This window comes from Schistocerca americana, chromosome 2 (genome assembly GCF_021461395.2).
Source record: "Schistocerca americana isolate TAMUIC-IGC-003095 chromosome 2, iqSchAmer2.1, whole genome shotgun sequence".
Lineage (NCBI taxonomy): Eukaryota > Metazoa > Arthropoda > Insecta > Orthoptera > Acrididae > Schistocerca > Schistocerca americana.
In genome coordinates this window covers 806,526,875-806,547,915 of record NC_060120.1, presented here as the reverse complement: position 1 = coordinate 806,547,915, position 21,041 = coordinate 806,526,875, and positions in this window count along the sequence as shown.

The following is a 21,041-nucleotide window of genomic DNA, read 5'->3' as shown; positions in this document are numbered from 1 at the left end:
GTATCTCTCAAATCAAGTTTTATCACTTTATTAACAATATTTCACTCTGCATAGGAAGTCTGGTAAGTTTCTCCCAATCAGCGGCAATATCCTCGCTACAATAAAAATGGTGTACATTAAAATGAAATACCTTCTTGGGTGATCGAAGATTCGACGTTTACGGTGCTTTTGTAACATGAAATATGCTCTACAGCTTTGATAACTTGGCATTTATCATTTGGAGTAGCCGCTTTTGAATTAGGGGCGTTGGAGCCGACTTTTTGGCCAAGTTGATAAAAATGACCGAACTTTGCGGTGGTTTTAGCATTTAAGGCAAAATTTAATGCCTTTTGATTTTGGTAACATTTTCAGTAGGATGTATGGTTCCCAAGTAATAGCAAAAAATTTGAGAAAAGTGCAAAGCTCGAATGCCTTTTTTGCCACAAAAAGTTATTCCGAGGGTTTTGATTCTACATACTCTCATATATATACACAAGACAAAAAGATAAAATCTTCTACATCATGTTTTGTAAACAAAGTGCCTCTTTTGGACTAATTTACAACATTTGACAGGAGAGACATTTTCAGTCGTACTCAGTATCACGGATTCAAAAAAAAATTCAAAAATATAATACTGGCCGTCCATGTAGGTAGGGATTGAAGAAGGAATGACTTACGTTCATTATTAATCTACTTTATTGAGAAAAAAGTTAGAAATGTCAATTTTTCACAAAATTCGGTGTATCACATTTCTACGCGCGTTTCTTCTTCAGCCCTACGAATACGTTCATTTGTTCGTTTGCGCCTTTGCAAAGAGGTGAGTGAATTTTACGCAGAAATTTATGTTCTACACCTTCCACGCTTGACGCTTTTCATTTGCAGCAGCCATTTTGAAATCACAGGGTTTGGAACATAGCATAACTCACTTTTCCGGAAAACTGGTAGAAATTACCGATATTTGACGATAGATTGGGTGAAAATCGCTGAAACGATTTTAACCCTTAAGTAGGTCATTCTACGCCAAGTTTTATGCTCTTTCATTCTGGTGTTTTGGGAATTTTCTGTAGGATGTACCCCCTCAGGGCCTCCCAGTCCCCTCCACTCCCCTCCCCTTCCCCTCCCTAACGTAATCCAAGTTGCGGCATAGGAAAAATAGCGGAAAGTTCAAATTTATTGGCGGGAATATCAAATTTTTGTGATCACTTTGAGGTTCAGATACCAACAGACCTAGTTAAAAACACCACCACCAGAGAGCGTTGTTGGCCCTGGTCCTCCCCCAGTCCCATTCCCCTCTGCCCTGTTCTCCCCAATATGGAAATTGATGTTAAAAGGAAATAGTCTCTGCTGGGCTGCTCAATAGGACAGATGTGAGTCATTATTTTGTATGCAGTGTGCTATATTGTTTATTTAAACAATTTGAGTTGCCATTGTTTGAGCATTAGACAGTACCCATATTCACTTTCATCAGTAACTGCTAAATGTGGTGTGGATATTTTCCCTGTTATTCCAGCACTGGAGAGTTGCTACAAACAGTTTAGCCAAGTGCCCTATATGGGAAACAATGATAGGACAACAAGTTATTACTCAAGTACCGGAGACTAGACTCCTGCCAATCTACAAGTGAATAGCTGCTGCTGGGAGGACCATAATGTTATAACAGCGACCACTGTACCTGTAACATCCTGCCCCATATACACGATTCATGTAGCAACATCATTCGAGAACGAAGCAGAGCATATTTATATCTGTTTATGAGAAATTTACGCGCCAAGAGTTGTTTTGAGAAGGATAGGACAATTGTTGCAAGACTGGAATCACTGGCACAGCAAGCAGTGTGTTGCGGCCAGGAGTGGTACAGGCCTGATGCATGGGCAGAGGTTTGCGACCCGGTGGCGTTGGTGGCAGCTGTTCACGTGTGACCCAGTGGTAGAGGTGTCACGGGGGGAGAGAAGTGAGTGACATATCCTACTGCCGCCATAGACCGACAGGTCTCAGCAGGATTGGTTCGGTAGCAGTATACTGGAATTCTAAGTGATTCACTTCTACCAGCATAACAAGACAACAGGGAGAAAGAACGCAATTAATGTTGAATGTCTTCAGAGGAGGGAATATCCGAATTTGGATATTTGACGTTCAGCGACCAACTGACCTAGTTGACAACACCACCATCAGAGGGCACTGGTGGCCCTAACCTTCCCCCAGTCCCATTACCCTCCCCGAAAATTGGTGGGAAAGGACTTAATCTGTGCTGGGCTGCTCAATAGGACAGATGTAAGTCCTCATTATTTTGTATGTAGTGTGCTGTATTGTTTATTTAAGCAATTTAGTCACCATTGACTGAGCACTAGACAGTAGCTTGTAACGTAACACTCACACTACTAATAAACTAAAATTTGATTGTACAATATATGCCGCTATGAAGCAATTTGTATATACTGTAATTATTTAACAAAAATATTATTTAATTTTGTGTAAAGGACATTCGTTATTATTGTAATATTTTCTGTAGTAATATTCTCGATGTATTTATGATTGTAATATTTCTATTCTCAGAATGTAATTGCGAAATGTGTCAATATCTGCGATAACAAAATGTAAAATTCAGCCACAGAGGAAAATAATGTTGTAAGATTACAAAGAGATGTTAATGGTCAGCAGTAGTATAAAAAGCACCACGTTGTGTGTATTCTTTGTCGTCTTCCTGGAGAGCTGAAAGTGAGAGGAACCTGTGACGTAGCATTTTATGAATGGGTAGACTTCTTTTGTCTGTATCTAGATTTAGCCGCCATTAGAGGAGAAATTACAAACTAATGTAAGTTGAATTATTGTTGTGGTCTAAATACATTATAATTTAACAAAAGTGTGTATTACTAATGTAAATTAGCTTGCCCATGTCATCTATAATATTTCTTTAAAGAATTTTCAGCATTTTTAGCGGTGTTGCTGGGCTGTGCCGCGACCGAACGATTTGCAGCGGCGGCACATTTAAAAAATTGTTCCGCTAAGAAAAATTAACCAAACCCGTAAATCGGGAGCAGATAAAAATTAGCAGTGAATTAAGAAAATGTTTTTCTTTTACAGCGATCCTGAGACTGACGAAATTTATTACTAGTTTCACATTTGTGCATTCATAGGCGGATAGTTAACGTTGAAATTTAACAATTTTGGTTCTTTCAAATAACTTAAATGTATAGTGAAGTGTGTTTTATCAATGATAATTAAACGTCGGCTTGGCAATATTTAACCATTTTCTGCTAATAGAGACAGTCTTGTGTTCCATAGCTAACGCCGGGAAAGAATTCAGTAAATATTTAAAAAAAACCATTGCATTTACAAAATGTGTGCCAAGGCCGAATTATGTAAAGGATTTAATTCTCAGCTAAATATTCTTAATCACTTAATATTAATTCACGTAATTTCAAATGTACTTAACTCTGTGTAAATGAATTTTTATTACCACACGTAAATAAGAGGTTCTACAACAAAGTTCGTACGTACAGAAGGAAAGAAAGGCAAATTAACTAAAAACAAATTTTAAAAAGGTAACTGATTATTCTTTAATGTAATTTCATTAAATTGGCGCCCAACGTGGGGCACGAATATGCAGTGGCTAAAAAATACCCATGAGATAACTAGGGAATTATTGTAGTCGAACTTTGCTGGAGAACTACTAATATTTTTTTCATGTATTGTATGTATTGCCTAACCAATATTGTGTGGTAATACCTGTATATGATTTTTTGCGTGAGAACACTATATACCCAGAGGCAAGCTGAAGAAGAGAGCTCATTATATCGAAAAATTAATTACCTACCACAATACAAGGGGGCAGCTGCACCCAAGATAGATCACCATAAGGTAAAGCTACAGTGTAGTTGACCTGTGGGTAGTAAAGTAGCCTCAGTGCAGTGTTCTCGGATCATTAGTGGTGTGCTTGTTGTTAGTGTTCTTTTTTAAAAATAACAGGACATTTGAGTAGTTAGTCATTGTAGTATATAATAAGTGTGTTTCAACAAATGACCATTTCTTGTGTGATTATGTCAGTGAAACTTGAGTGTTAGGATATTTAGTTCAGATTTTGTTTCTTTTGTTGACTATGGTTAGATTGCGTAGTCAGAAAGATATAAACATGGATAATGAACAGCAGTTAGCAAGCAGTGATACCGAATTAGAAAGTGGGGCACAAAGTAATGTTAGTGGCGTAGTTCAGGAAGTACAATGTGAGAATCTGGGGGCAGAAGGGCAAGAAATGTTGCCACTGCCAGCCAGTGATTCAGTTGAAAGTAGAAATACTGTGCCACCCACAAGCACTAGACACGGACCAGAGAGTGGTGAGGTGTCAGAAGTGCCATCATTAAGAGTTATGTTCGAGCGCATGCTCAGTTTCCAAGCTACGTTTATGCATGAACAAGCAGAGCGTGATCGACGCCAGCATGAGGGAGATTTGCAGTTAATGCAATCTTTGGAAGCTATGCAAAGCGAAGTTTGAAACAAAACTATGAAACCATACCCAAAGCGGTGCAAGAACTGAGCGAAAGAGTAGATAATATCCAAGTGGCTAACGCCAGGGGTGAAATTAGTGTACTGTCTAGCAGGATGGAACAATTAGAAATTGACATAAGTCAAGTATTTGATCAGAAAATGTCCGAACAAGTGCACAAAATTGAAAACGAATTTATAAAAAAAAATAGACGAGAAGGTGCACGCCGCGATTGAGGCCAAAGACGTGGGCTCCAATGCGGAAGAGCAGGACCTGAAACAGGCGGTGCACACTGACATTCCGCTGTGGCAGCGGAATGTCAACCGTCGTCTTGCGGAGCTGGAAAACAGCTTGCTGCACGGCAACGCACAGGCGTGTGTCGTGCCAGCCAGGTCTAACAATGATAGGCATATAAGTACAGCAGTAAAAAATTGCGACCGCGAGACAGAACAGGCAACCAATGTTAGCGAAACAAACAAATGTCACTCCAAAATAGTGATTGAAGAAAGCCTGATTAAAAACCGACAGTTTCAGATCTTTACAACGGAGAAGAAATCTGTTCACCCTGTAGTATTTATCAAGGGATTTAGAAACATTTTGCCTAGCGTTTGGAGTCATACACAGAAAATACAGTTCGTTATGTCATACATACAAGGAGATGCTGCATTATGGGCAACCGAAGCAGCTGACAGTTGCGACACATATGAGCAATTTGAAAAGGCATTCTTGGCCAAATATTGGTCAACATGTATTCAGGAGAGATTACGGAAAGAGGTATATAATCCACAGCCGTATTCTCCACGATTAGGCAATTTGCGAAAATATTTTGAGAAATACATTAATAAGACCCGTTACTGGAACGAGCAGTTTTCATCCCGGGATCTGATCAGACTTTTGAAATCACACTTGCCGATACACGTAAAGGAAAAACTTATACACGTACCGGAGAACGACATGGAACATTTCTTGTCTGTTCTGGACTCAATTGGCCTGATTCAGGAGGATGTTAAGGCAGCCTCTGAACAGGCTAGAAGTAACGGAAACGGTTACAGAAATGGTCGAAATAACACGCCTCCACCAAATAATGGAAACGGCGGAGGTAACAATAGGAGACAAGATTATGTACAAAACGGGAATAGAGGTAGAGACCGGAACGGCAATAGTCCGCCGGTGAATAATAACCGGAAAAGGAGGTCAGAGGACCGATATGAAACAGGCCCACCAAGCAATAGTAGATGGAAAAATGCCAGGGGGCCGTGGAACACTAATACCTATAACGATGCAAACCGAACTTGGCCACAGAACCAGAGGCCCAGTCCGGACCGGCAAAACAGTGAAAGATATGACAATAACCGACCGCCACCACAAAATGCGCCAATTGCGCAACCGTGGCGGCCGACGCAACACAACTTACACATAGTGGAGGTCAGCGACACAGAGCAGCCACACCCATCCACCTGTAATAATCCAACAAACTAGATTCAGCCGAGATACGCCCTCCATCGTCGGCTGAGGTTTGGAGTGAGAGCAGCCCGACACAGAACAAAACATCGAGAATCTGTATCCTCAGGTATAATGACGGGGTACAGATGGGACATGAATTAATAACTGAACCACCCACGTGCACAAAGGAGCACAAAGACGAAGTACAAGTGATAATAGAGATCAAAATTAACAATATTGATGTGCAAGCAATCGTAGATACAGGTGCTACTGTCAGTGTCATGAGTATGAACTTATTCAAAGTACTGGGGAAAGAAAAGCGTATGCTGACTTTTCCTGTGAACAATTGCAAAGTCACTGGAGCCATCAGTGCACAGCGACAAATAATTAAACTCCAAGTGCGGGTAGAGATGTATATAGGGGGAGAAGCCATAGCTTGCTCATTCCTGGTAGTAAAGGGTTTAAAGGTAGCCTGCATTTTGGAGGTAGATTTTTTGAGAGAAAGGGACGCAGTAATCGACCTTTCTCGGGGAAAATTAAGTTTGATAAACGCGGGTAGGAGGATAGAATTATCCATGCTCAGATCTGAAGAGGTACCTGTGCCTAATTGTAATGCTATTAACATAAAATGTAGGAATCAGTGGATACTACATTTAGACAATCATTCTCTAGGACAAAATCTCTATTGTCCATACGTACAAAGTGATCAGTTAAAAGCAAATGTGGACGCACTTGTGAACAAGTATCACAGTCCTAAAATTTGAACTCAATGCAACAGCAGGATTTGGTACAGTTATTATCTAACTATGCAGATGTATTTTCAGAACGACCAGGAATTGTTAAGGGATATCAATACAATATCGAGGTGAAGCCTCACAAAACCTACTGTCGAGCCTCATACTCCATTCCTTAGTACAAGAAGGAAATAGTAGCCATCTCTTAGCAGATCCCCAATCAGGGAGAGGACGGGGACTGTACCCGCGTAAGGATGTGAAAATATTCCTACAGTAAATGACTAGTAGTCCTATGTGTTATGTGTAAAAAAAGGGACACCATTCTTTTGAAAATGAATGAACATTAATGATGTGTGATCTGTAGAGATAATGTACTAGTGTAGAAGTATTTAGTTATAAGAATATGATTGACTTTCTCTTTTGTTTATGAATATTTGTGTTATGTCTTCTTTTAATTAGTGTTAGCTTAAGCATGCTCTAAATGTCTGCACAGATAACCTGATTAGTGCAATTATTTATAATGTTAAATTGTGACAGAGATCAGTCAGGAGGAACATTTTAGTAGTGATTAGTTTGTGTACTGCATAATATTCTATATGTGTGTCAAACTTGAAATATTTCTTGGTACAATCCTTTCTATTATATGTATATATGTGTAGCTGTCAGATTGACAGATTAGAACCCAGAATAATATCAATAATATGAGACCCTGAGAACTTTATTCTCAAACCAGTGTTATCAAAGAGAATAATGCACCCAGTAGTGACCCGAGGGCACCATGGGAGGCAAACTTATTGCAAATTTAAGTAGCGCAAAGTTACGCACAAAGAAGCTTCAATTGAAGAAAGTGCAGATCCAATCAGTAAAAAGGAGCTAGCCTGATACAGTCCAAGTCAATTTTAGCCTACAGAGACTACACTGTAGTTACGTAGGACCTTGCAAGTAAAGTGAGACATAATTTCAAAGGAGTTATTGAACAATATGCCTGAATCCGGCTGGAATGCACAAATAAAATCTACTCGAACATAAATATAGATGATTTTTGGGAAAACTAATACGAAATTTTAATATTTGTTACCATGTACGCAAATATCACACACCTTGGTAAAGAGCGAACAAGGAAGTTACGAATGTGCTTTTACAAAAATTGCACAACGGACATTGTAAATGAAAAAACTTAAACAAAAGTGCAGTATTGTGTGGCAGAGACAGACAGTGACTGTTAAACCTGCAGCAATACGTCACGAGGTTGTTTTGAACAAGCAATAAGAAACTGTATCATCGCCGTGTGTGCAAGTGGACAAGGAACTAGGACGACACGAACAGTGAGCCGATAACAGTCGGTGGACCAAGTTAGTGTCAAACTATAACTCTTTGTGTGTCAAGGGACGCTAGGAAAGCGCATTGACTACAGAGATACATTTTGTCCTAAGGTGAAAACTTGTGTGTGACTAATGACAAGTCATGACATGGTGAAAAAATATTCTGTGCCCATAAAAAGTGTTACTGTGTCAACGAAACATTGTGCAAACCAGACTAGTGAAGGACTACTGAATAATAACTGCCAATAACTGTGTGCGTTTTTTCCCACAACAGGAAAAATGCCCATAAGGATAGTACACTGTTTGTGAACTTGTTGCATGTTTGCTGGAGCACTGCAAGAAGATGTCACACGGGCGAGCTGATATACAACGCGCATACGGCTACTTCAGTCATGCAGCGGCCGCAGCAGCCCGTAGCAGACCAGACAGCCACACGCCTCTCTGCGCCGTAGCTGTGAACACCGGGGGCGGTGACCTACACGGAGCCGACGCGCCGCGCCGAGCGCCGCTCAACAATCACTCCGCACCGCTCACCAACTACAGCATTATTGACATATTCCAAAATATTTACACAAACTGCATAACATGTCAATGAACTCGATTTTTGATAAACATTGAACATTTATTATGTATACCCGTAAATTGACAAGAGAAAATGAACACTAACAAGTGTAGGAGATGGATTTGTAACACGTAGGTAGTGGGAACATTATGAAAAGTGACGTTGTGCTAAATGATTTCAAAAAACTAAGTGATATATCCTAGGACAAGTGACCTTGCAGTATATCGCAAAAATAATAATAACGAGTTGTTGATCACACACAACAAACTTTCGTTGAACTGTATGTGACTGTGATATTATGTAACCGTTGATGACAAACTGCTAAATCAATTCAAAAGAATGACTGTTAAAGAGACAAGATTAATCATGAACCAACTGGGATGGCTGGGCTCCGGCACAGTTTTGCCCAGGTTTCCTGTCTGCCTTCGCCCAAATGGGGGAGCCATGAACATATATAACCCTGGGACTAATTAAAAGAGCCATTCCATAAAAAAATACAGAATTGTAAAGAACGTTACTGGCACCATTGTGTCAAAGTATAGAAACTCTTTGCCAAATGCTGGCAGGGGGCAATGTAACGTTCCCTGGCAGCACACACACTATTAATAAATTAAAATTTGATTGTACTATATACGCCGCTATGAAGCAATTTGTATATATAGTGTAATTATTTAACAAAAATATTATTTAATTTTGTGTAAAGGACATTCGTTATTATTGAAATATTTTCTGTAACAATATTCTCGATGTATTTATGATTGTAATATTTCTATACTCATAATGTAATTGCGAAATGTGTCAATATCTGCGATAACAAAAATGTAAAATTCAGCCACAGAGGAAAATAATGTTGTAAGATTACAAAGAGATGTCAATGGTCAGCAGTAGTATAAAAAGCACCACGTACTGTGTATTCTTTGTCGTCTTCCTGGAGAGCTGAAAGTGAGAGGAACCTGTGACGTAGCATTTTATGAATGGGTAGACTTCTTTTGTCTGTATCTAGATTTAGCCACCATTAGAGGAGAAATTACAAACTAATGTAAGTTGAATTATTGTTGTGGTCTAAATACATTATAATTTAACAAAAGTGTGTATTACTAATGTAAATTAGCTTGCCCATGTCATCTATAATATTTCTTTAAAGAATTTTCAGCATTTTTAGCGGTGTTGCTGGGCTGTGCCGCGACCGAACGATTTGCAGCGGCGGCACATTTAAAAAATTGTTCCGCTAAGAAAAATTAACCAAACCCGTAAATCGGGAGCAGATAAAAATTAGCAGTGAATTAAGAAAATGTTTTTCTTTTACAGCGATCCTGAGACTGACGAAATTTATTACTAGTTTCACATTTGTGCATTCATAGGCGGATAGTTAACGTTGAAATTTAACAATTTTGGTTCTTTCAAATAACTTAAATGTATAGTGAAGTGTGTTTTATCAATGATAATTAAACGTCGGCTTGGCAATATTTAACCATTTTCTGCTAATAGAGACAGTCTTGTGTTCCATAGCTAACGCCGGGAAAGAATTCAGTAAATATTTTAAAAAAACCACTGCATTTAGAAAATGTGTGCCAAGGCCAATTATGTAAAGGATTTAATTCTCAACTAAATATTCTTAATCAGTTAATATGAATTCACGTAATTTCAAATGTACTTAATTCTGTGTAAATGAATTTTTATTACCACACGTAAATAAGAGGTTCTACAACAAAGTTCGTACGTACAGAAGGAAAGAAAGGCAAATTAACTAAAAACAAATTTAAAAAAGGTAACTGATTATTCTTTAATGTAATTTCATTGAACCTCTATCCAGTTTCATCAATATATGATAAGTGTGGAGTAGACATTTTCACTATTAGTCTGCACTGAAGAGTTTCTCCAGCCAGTCTAGCCAGTATATGGGAAATAATGATGGAACAGGAAGCTATCACTCAAGTACAGGGGAGTAACCTTCTGCCAGTCTACAAGTGAACACCTGCTGCTGGGAGGAACATAAGAATGGGTAATAATAACGTTAGAACAGCGACCCATTGTCCCACTGCACCTGTGACATCCTGCCCTGAACACAGGACTTATGTAGCAACTTCATTTGAGAAGCAAACACACTTACACCTATTTACAAGCCACGAGTTGCATCCTAGGCAACAGAAGCATGGGAAATACATTGTACAATACTTTTATACGAATCCAGGGTTCATTATCATACCTGAACATGGCGTCTCAAGACGAGAAAGAAAACTGACCGGTCACCTACAATCACTTCCAGTTTAGTCCAGCGCCATCTAACAGGTGTATTGTGTACCTGAAGAGCCGGCCAGCTGGGAAACTGCAACTCACCAGAGGCCAGGATAATCTGAAACTTCCGACCGCCCCAACGACTGCCACCACGAGCTGTAGCACAGTGTGGCGCGACTTGGGGTAATTGCAGCCCCAACCCTGACATACGAGTAGCCTCCGCAGATTAAAAATTCCGATTTGGGAAAGTTGTTTTGCCAATACACCTCGAATTTCTCATGTGAAATGTACTTTCCTCCCGTTTATACAAGTTATTTGCGAAGACAGAAGAAACAGGAACATAAACGAGTTTTCACGTCACTAAAGTATCGTTACTTTTTGTGAAAATCCTGTACAACACAGTGACGTGGGCTATATTTCCTCTAAGAATTCTCACATCAGGTAGAAAAATCTGTTCTTACCTGCCAGGTCCTGCACCACAGGCCTAGAATATTAAACTCAATTTTGGCTCATGACAGAGTGCTAAGAGCATACTCTACATCTTTCGCAGGATGCCTCCTGACTTTCGAACTCTCTCTTAGAGTAAGCAAATGCTTCGCCGCATATGAAGTCTAGTAAGGTATTAGCAAAGAGAAGCTGTAAATGTCAGGTTGATATTGCATCTGATTTTATTACGATGATCATCTCTCCCTGTGTAGGTGGGAGACTAAAATTCTGTAAAAAAGATCTCGTCAGATAAAAAAAAAGCCTCATTACCAATCCAACTCTTGAATCACATCCATGGTACTCTCACCCGCCCGGTGGCACATCACTGATGTCAAATTTTTTGGGCTAATTAATTAATGGAAATGAGCGTTTGGCGTCATTGGCCGGGAGGTCCCTTGCGGGGCAGGTCCGGCGGCCTTGGCAGGTCTCATTACATTCGACTTCACATTGGGCGACCTGCGCGCCGGATGGGGAAGAAATGATGATGAAGACAACACCCAGTCCCTGAGCTGAGAAAATCCCCGACTCAGCCGGGAATCAAACCCGGGCCCCTTAGGATGGCAGTCCGTGACGCTGACCATTCAGCTATGGGGGCGGACAATTAATTAATTTGATCATGAGAGTCCCTTTGCATACTGAGTAATTTTTTTCCAGCAGTCGGAATACATTCGCAAGGTAACTGTTACAGGCGCTTCTGTGACGTCTCTGGAGGCTTCTCATAATGGGTGGTAGCCATTGACAAATAACTGAAGACATTCAACACTAATTGCGTTCTGTCTCTCAGTTGTCTTGTTATACTGGTGGAAGTAAATCACTTAGAATTCCGGTATACTGCTCCCGAACCAATCCTGCTCAGACCTGGCGGCAGTAGGATGTTTCATTTACTTCTCTCCCTCTGGGACACCTCCACCACTGGACAGCACGTGAACAGCTGCCACCGCCACCACCGGGTCGCAAACCTCTGCCCACACGTCATGACTGTACGTCAGGGCAGTACCACTCCTGACCAACAACCCACCACTTGCTGCGCCAGAAAGCTGTTAATGATTACAGACTTGCAAAAGTTGTCTCACCCTTCTCAGAAGAATGAGGTGCTAAAATTTTTCGTAAACAGGTATAAACATGCTTCATTCTCAAATGATGTTGCTACATGAATCCTGTATTGGGGTAGGGTGTTACAAGTACAGTAGACGCTCTTCTAACATTATGGTCCTCCCAGCTGCAGCCATTCACTTGTAGATCGACAGAAGTCTATTCCCGTGAACTTGAGTGATAGCTTGCTATCGCATCATTATTTCCCATACTGGGCTCTTGACCAGACTGTCTGGAGTAACTCTCCAGTGCTACACTAATAGCGAAAATATCCACTACAGATTTAGCAGTTATTGACGAAACTGGTTAAAGGCATTGTCTAGTGCTCAGTCAATGGCAACTCATATTGTTTAAATAAACAATATAGCACATTGCATATAAAATAAGGACTCACGTCTGTCGTATTGAGCAGCCCAGCACAGACTATTTCCTTTTCCTGCCAATTTCCAGGACAGAGGGGAGAGGGAGTGGGAGCGAGGGAGGACCATGGCCATCAGCGCCCTCTTTTGGTGGTGGTGTTAACTAGGTCAGTTGGCATCTGAACCTCTAGGTGTGCACACAAAATTTGATATTCCCGCCAATGAATTTGAATTTCCCGCTATTTCTTCCTAGAGCGTGACTTGAATTACATCATGGGTGGGGAAGGGAAGGGTAGGGGAGAGGACTGAGAGGTCCCTTAGGGGGACTTAAGTGCCGGCTGTGGAAAATGCATGACATCATCTTGGGGTGGTAGTGGGGGTAATTAATCGATCAACTAATTAATTTGCATAGTTAATTTTATATATATTTTTATATCAAAATTGCGCTCATAGCTTCTTTAGCCCACTGATTTCTCATTCTTTTGACGCCGACGACTCCTACTTTATCTTAGACTTTTCATCTCCTGTAGCGTTTTAGAATATTCTGAATACTCTAACATCTTAATAATGGTGTTGCAACAAGGGCGTACTACGACAGCAACTAATCTTGCAATGAAACAATGTGTGGATGTGAAATCGAATTAAGTGGACAGCAGGCATCGTTGCCCAACAAACCCTTAGCCAATCGTTGGTTTATTGTAGGCTATTGTGCGACTGCCTGACAACTAACCCGTCCGAGGGTAAACGCTTTTAAATTTAATTTTTTAAATTTTATGTTCTAAGTTCTAACCACGCAGTAGAAAAGAAGGATTACCTGAGTTTTGTGGAATCTTGAAAAATGGAGATGTGGAGTTTACTGAATATTTGCTACATTCAGTAGCATTTCGAAACGGAAAATGTTTAGCTTTGTTGTATTTGCTTTTAACCAATGTGTGAGCCCCAAACTCTTATTAAAGTACCAGAAGCTATTAAGAAAGGCATTTTGAAAAAAAATGGCGTTTCATGGGTTTCACCCAAATTTCTTTCGACGTAAATAATGCCACGCCACCTTCGGCTGGTAATTTTTAATCAACATTTGGATAACGTAGCTATTCTTATTTTTCGTGCTTGGAGTTGTTGTCTGTATATGAAGGCCAAACATGTAAGAATTTCTGTTTTAAACCAAGATAAAAGAACATATCACAGTACCAAAACTTAACAGCTCCGTCTGAACTTTTTTAAAATCTATTAGCACAAGTTACCACCCAACAAACGTTAAAATTGATTTAAAAATCCCAAAAAAACCTTACACCAAGAATTACCAATATAAAAGAATTAACGAAAATTGGTAGCCCATGAAGTAATGATCTAAGTGAATACATCACTAAGCAATAAATTACTGTGTAAATTACATTCCAAATAACAGATGATCACCCTCTCTTATCAAAGTCTTTTCATCCCCCTTCTCCCTCTCCGTCTCTCCCACTCTGTCTGTCCCTCCTCCCCCAGACACACACACACACACACACACACACACACACACACACACACACACACACACACACAAGCTGAACGTCTCAAATGTGAAAAACACTTTGAAATCGCGAGCCACTCTCCAAACACACCACGAAACGAAGTGACTTAGGTGGTGCAGTGGTAGCACGCTGGACTCCCATATTGGAGAGCGACGGGTCAAATCCCCGTCCGGCCATAAAGACTTGCATTCTCCAAACAGCTTAATGTACGTACCGGGCTGGTTCTTTTCACAAAGAGCATCGCCGATTTTCCCTCCCATCCTTCCCTAATAAGAGCTTTTCTAATTGCCTAGTTCTCGACGAGATATTAGCTTCTGATCTTTCTTCCTGTTTTTATGATGAAACCAATAAACACCGTGTAGCTATAACATGTATGGTGACAAAAATATTGTGTTTTTCTGACAAAATGTATCAAATTTGTTTGTAACACGCAAAGAAATAAGCGTTTCGACACGTTAAAAACGGGAGAAGCTAGACAACCAAATAAGAAAAGTAATCAACCCGCTAAAAATGCTATATAATGCAGTGATTTCCAGTTTCAAGAAGATGAAAAACAGAAAAATAGGAAACGCTTCGTTGTTTGCACATGTCAAGCTGTAGAATGCTTGACAGAAATAAGTCTACCAACAAAAGTAACTAATGGCATCATGTGAGGTTTGCGAACAACTGTATAATCTTATTTTCAGCATAGAATAAACGTACAATATTTAATTCCTCTACTGTGTCTTCAGCTAAACTAACGTAAATTTAGATTCCACTTGCGTTTGCTTTTACCACTCACCTTTTATTTGTATGCACAATGCGTTTCAAACATTTAAACCTCCATCATTAGGTGGTTCAAATGGCTCTGAGCAGTATGGGACTTAACTTCTGTGGTCATCAGTCCCCTAGAACTTAGAACTACTTAAACCTAACTAACCTAAGGACATCACACACATCCATGCCCGAAGCAGGATTCGAACCTGCGACCGTAGCGGTCACGCGGTTCCAGACTGAAGCGCCTTTAACCGCACGGCCACACCGGCCGGCATCATCGTTAGCTGGATTTGAATGTGTTAATAGGGCATGTGTGTGTTACGTCTAGTGGAGAAACAAAACAATGTTTCAGGACATGGCTTTGTGGTGGTGTTTGACTAAAAACTAAACACGGATCTAAAGACGATCACTGCTGAACGAAACCAGTTGTCTGAGGACATAACATTTTGTAATCATAGACGGTAACAAAGAAATTTATTCTACACTTTTTGGATTGCTGTTCTATTCGCTAGCATTTCGCAGTTTGTATATATTTCTTATAGTCCAACATCGACTTTTAAACGAAAGAAATTACTTCGGATGGAATTTTGATATTTAATTTCAATTTCTCAAGCTACATTTCCCAGAGTTTCTTTTTAAAATGAAGATCTCGGCTGTAAATAACGTTAAAGGACAAGTTGGTTGTTTTAAGATTCTGCACAGAAAAGAGTTTGGAAATATGGAAATTTGTGGTAAGGTCTTGTGGGACCAAACTGCTGAGGTCATCGGTCCCTAATCTTACACGCTACTTAAGCTAACCTAAACTAACATACGCTAAGGACAAAACACACAACCATGCCCGAGGGAGGAGTCGAACCTCCGACGGGAGGAGCCGCGCGGACCGTGACAAGGCCCCTAGACCGCGCGGCTACACCGCGCGGCCAGTAAAGATTCAATAATATCTCATAAAGAAGATAGTTTCGGGTACACGCACGGTGATTTGCAAATTATTTACTGTAACGACTTTTTTTTGAATTGCCAAGTTGTACCCAAAATTTTATTTGTAAATGTTCGTCAATGGTACTTAGCATTTTGTGCTTGCAAACTGAGTACGCTTGACATATGGTAGCATTGACTTACCACTGTTTGCTTACTGGAGGAATTAACGGAGCTTTGCTGCGAAGCGTCTCAAAAGGACAAATTTAAAATGTCAGAACTGCTTCACTCTTTGATACTAAGATCTGCATTAAGAATTTTTGCAGGAATAAACTATAACAACCTCAGAAATTAAACTGTTATTCAGCACAATACAAAATTAATTTTAGCAAGCAGTTCACTACAGCACTACACAGCATTAAGGATCGTTCCCAACATCTCTACCATCAACGTGTCATGTAAATTCCTGTAAACTATGGTGAGGAACACAACATTATTTATTTGCTTAAATAAATATTTACATATACCTGATTAGCAAGAACTTTAAAAGCGCATTTTCGTTCAGGAAAATATTTAGGATCTTTATCTCATGAGACAAGAGGCATAACCCGTTTTTCCAGAAACTTCGCTCAGTGGAATAGGAGTCCCAGTAGATGAACACGTGTCTCGGCTTAGCAGAAGATATTCGACCGTTCCTCAGAAAACGACGGTCAAATATTTCGAGATACTTTATGGGCTTTTTAGTAAGTAAATGGTTCAACCGAAGCGGTTGCACAGTGGCTAGATCCAAAGCTTCACGCTTTCTGCGCCCGATGTTCGAAACCCAATCACTATGTTTGTTCCTGTTTATCATTTATCTACTCATGTCCGCAGAACATTACCATACGAATTTTTTCCAGAGTATGCAGAAATAACATTGTTCTTATTCATCAACAAATTCTATGTCTGACGAACGAATCTGAAAAGATAAATAGAAAAATTACTTGAAACTGTTTTCGATGAAGTTCCTGTAGTGTATATTGATTCATAATCAGTTGTAAGCCCCAGTCGCCGGAAAAGTGAACCGTTATGTGTGATTTTCAGCGAAATTATTGCCAACGCGTGAAATCTTCTGCAATGTTAACGACGTTTCTTTCCCTAGTGAAGAAGTGCCACTGTGGCAACTTGTCTTCCCGCAATGTTCGTTGTGTTCGGAATTTCTACGTTTCAAATATTTCTACGGACGGTACCATCCAGGGGAATGGGCCAAATCTTCCTGAAGAATAAACACAGGAATAAAATATGAGACCTAAAAATTGATATAAGACTGAAATATAAGAGTATGAGAATTTAAACCGATTGTAACCCTCAAAATACTATACACTCATATATTATATAATAAATGTAGGACATTTATTGTGAAACGGAGTTGTAATTTCACAGTTAACATAACGCCCTTGTACCCTTTAACTTGATAAGAAACATTCGTATAGTAACTTTCTACGGACGTGGGTATATAAATGAAAAAATAAAATAAAACAGAACAAATAAAAATAGTAATCGGGTTTCGAACACGGGACGCAAAATGTTAGAAGCCGAAACACTAGCCACTGTGTCAACAATTCGGCTGAGCTTATCATCCACTAAAAGGCATTTAAGGCGCATTGAAAGCTTTGATGGTCGTTGCCTCAGAAATGGCCTAGTATCTACAGATAAGCTGATACACGTGTTCGCTTACCCTAGCTCCTCTATCACTGAGCGAAGAGTTACCCACATCACCCTTAGATTTGTGCAGATCGTCGTGGAAAGCATTTTTCTGGCACAAACACCGCATACATTATTACTACTGGCAGCCATGTTTTTAGTACTTACAGAAGTTTACCTGCACACATTCTGGCAAAGTTACCATAATCGAGAATGTGAAAACTGAGACAGAGCTACCAGCTCTCGGTTTATCGCAGAACTGTCTATAGTATGATTAAAGCACGTCACTTACCATGTTTTACATGCAATAACCCTGTTTCTCATCGACTGTACCTTATCACTGTTTACAGGACTTCAAATATCAGTTTATCTACTTTAATTTGTAAAATTCTTCGTCATACTCTTTGGTTTTTAAACAGTGGTAAGTGACAACCAAAAAGTAATACTTACAGTATGTGACAGCACATATTAGCCATTGACTGTGTAGGTGTGAGACTACAAAACCTAGAGTCTGGGGTGCAGTCACTTTTCAGTCACAGTGTTTATTCTGTTACTTTACGCTTACTTATCAAGTGCACATATTTGTGTAAAAATAATTGTTGGCATTATGGTTTGGACTCCAGCACAAACGACAATTTGTTTGGGAACATAATTTATCGGGCAGGGGAAGAGAAGTGCATAACATTTCCCGTTGGAAAATGACTAGTTATGCAGTGTGTTGTTGAGTAAAAATTCTAGGATGGGGTTACGAAGGAAGTTTCGTTTTACCTAAATGTTTTGCTGAATTTTATTTACTGCTTCACGAAACGAATTATCACTTAATCTGTGGTAGGCAGATTTTGAGGACACCTAGACATCTCCGCATAACTGCTGCAACCTACACCCATTTGAACCTGCTTACTGCTAACTTTACTCAAGCCATGGTCTCTCTCTACAATTTGCACCCCACATACTTTTTCCATAACTAAATTAAGAGATTCTTGACATAACTTTCTCCTGAGTAGTCCCCGTGCCGAGATCCGAATGGGGGACTTCTTTACCTTCGAAATATTTTACTCAAGAGAATGCCATCATCATTAAGTCTTCAGTAGAGGTGAATGCCCTCGGAGAAAAAAAATGTCGGAGATGCCATTTTGACTTAAGTTAGTAGGATAAATCAGTTACCCAGTATTACCTCTGCAACTACTGAAATGGCTGCTGCCTTTTCCAGGGACCAAATGTTTGTCAGGTCCCTCCACAGATACCCCTCCGTTGTTGTAGCACTTACGGTATAATTATATGTATTGTAGAACCAAGCAAGCCTCACGGACTTACGAGGGACTGAAAAATATAGAACTGGCAAAGAGATGGCAAGGAGAGGTGTATCACCAAAACTACTCCCAGCAGCAGTAAAGGAACTTTGAAGGTCCTTAATCGGAGAAATGAAGAAACAATACCTTTTGGCGGAATATATCTATTTCGTTTTGCTGATTAGTTCTCGAAATGAAGTATTCGTTAACATAAATTTTAATAAAACTAAAATAAAAACTTGTAGCTCCTGCGCAGAAAAAAACTTCAATTTAAAGACTACGCTGAAAATCAAAGCCCTCAGAAATACGCCAGTCATATGCGCTTCCGTTGACTTAAAGAAAGCGTTTGACTCCGTTGACCGACAGTCATTGTTCAGAATTCTAAACGAACGAAATTTGGACATCAAGACACTGCGACCGATCAAACAGACACTGATAAACACGACATCAAAAGTAAAATATAGGAGGGAAAGCTCTGAACCCTTTGAGATCAGGACAGGCGTCAAGGTGATGGTCTCTCACCACTCCTCTTCAACTTAGTGTTAGATAAAGTCATTAAGGAATCGGAGAAAGAGCTGAAATTACAAGGATACTGGAAGCCACTACGAATAGGACGACCCAAGGATGAACTGGAAGTTGGCTGTTAAGCATTCGCGAACGATCTGGCACTATTTGCAGACAACGAAACCACACCAATCAGGCAGGTAGAAGTACTCAAAGAGTGCGCACAAAAAGTAGGGCTACAGATTTCCTTCCAAAAAACAGAGTTCTACTGCAAGAAATTTAACGTACTGAACGTAAACACAAAATATGGCAAGATCAACGGAGTAACACATTTTCAATACCTAGGCGAAGTGCTCGAACCTACAGGCAAGGAGAATATCAGGCAGAACACCAGGTTACTGAAGATGAAGAGAGGCTTATACAAAACACAGGGAATCTACAACAAAAAATGTCTCTCCATCGCCGTCAAAATTCGTCACTATAACACTGTAATCAAACCTGAGGTGCTATAATCCTGCGAGACACTGACGCTGCATACCAAGGGCGACCTAGAGAAGATCCTTAAAGAGGATAGAAAAATTGTCAGGAAAATTATTGGATCAAAACTCACAGATGAAGGATACAGGCTTCACTCCAGAGTCACTGCAGAGGAGCTGTCAAATCCCGCAGCGGACATCAGAAAAAGGGGACTACAATTTTACGGCCACATCAGCAGACTTAGACCAGATTCACCAACATAATACTCAGATACATACAGAGACTAAAAAATCACTACACCTTGGGCGGCTCAAGTCAAAATTGATAAGAGGGCCATTAGCGAACGAATGAAAGAGTGCTGCAAGAACAGGAAGAACAAGTAGTCATAAATGCTTCGCGTGGTCTGATAAAGGCCTGTAACGTGTGTGATAATAATGAGAATAAAATAAAAGATGATATTAGAAATTCCCAATGAAACCACAGCATAAATTTCATGAGATTCAGAAGAGTAGAAATGGCATAGGAGCTTTTGAAAACTAAAAAAAAAAAATTCAAAATTCAGCTTCCGGTGTGTCTAAAACGGAAAATTAAGTATAATGGTGTACTAGGCGTTTTGATTCGTAACAGATGGACTTTTACTTCGAAAATAGTTCCAAAAATGAATGTTTATCATCGAACAATGAAGATACACATGTGGGGGGGGGGGGGACGAGAGAGAGAGATAGGGGGAGGGTGGGGATGGAGGGAGGGAGAGAGAAACAAGAAATTAAACATACGGTTCGGAAGACAGTCTGGACTGAAAGATGTAAGACTGTAATAAAAGAAACCGTACGGATCGTTGTTTCTTAGTAACGTGGTCTTACGTTACTTTCATACCTCTGCTGATAAACTGCACCTAAATCTGAAGATGCTCAATTAGTCGGATCGAAACAGGCGATAGTTCCCGTTTATGATACCCAGTGAGATCACGGTTTCCTGAGACATGACGTCATTTCCGTAAAGAAAGAAGAGGTGAGCAACGCATGAAAGGCGAATGGATTGCATATGGATCAATGAATTTTTGTGCTCGGCTGTGTGTAAGAGCATAAGCCCCATCTTTTCAATTTCATCCATAGCTTCTGTCAAGGTTGATATTGTTCATGAAGAAAATATTAGATCTAACGTACACTTCTGTCTGCTGTAGCATGTACAAAAATAATATTTAGGAAAAG